Here is a 236-nt window from a genome sequence, read left to right on the forward strand (position 1 = left end):
TGTTGTTGAGGGTGGTCGTGTTGCCCGCCATGCTAGCTCCAGCTCCTTACTGTGACGAGTTTTGAGTTTTCTAGGGTGTCAAGTAATGATGTCAAATCAGGTGGCCCTATGGTTGAAGTTCTTTAAATTTTATGAGGCATGTTAATGTTGATTATAGCAACACCGGTTAGGATCCTACAATTCCCTCGTTCCGGTACCACTATTTTCTATTGAATTCACTTAGTCCAAATGATCCA

Source organism: Phalaenopsis equestris, unplaced genomic scaffold (assembly GCF_001263595.1).
Source record: "Phalaenopsis equestris unplaced genomic scaffold, ASM126359v1 Scaffold000008, whole genome shotgun sequence".
In the NCBI taxonomy this organism is placed as follows: domain Eukaryota; kingdom Viridiplantae; phylum Streptophyta; class Magnoliopsida; order Asparagales; family Orchidaceae; genus Phalaenopsis; species Phalaenopsis equestris.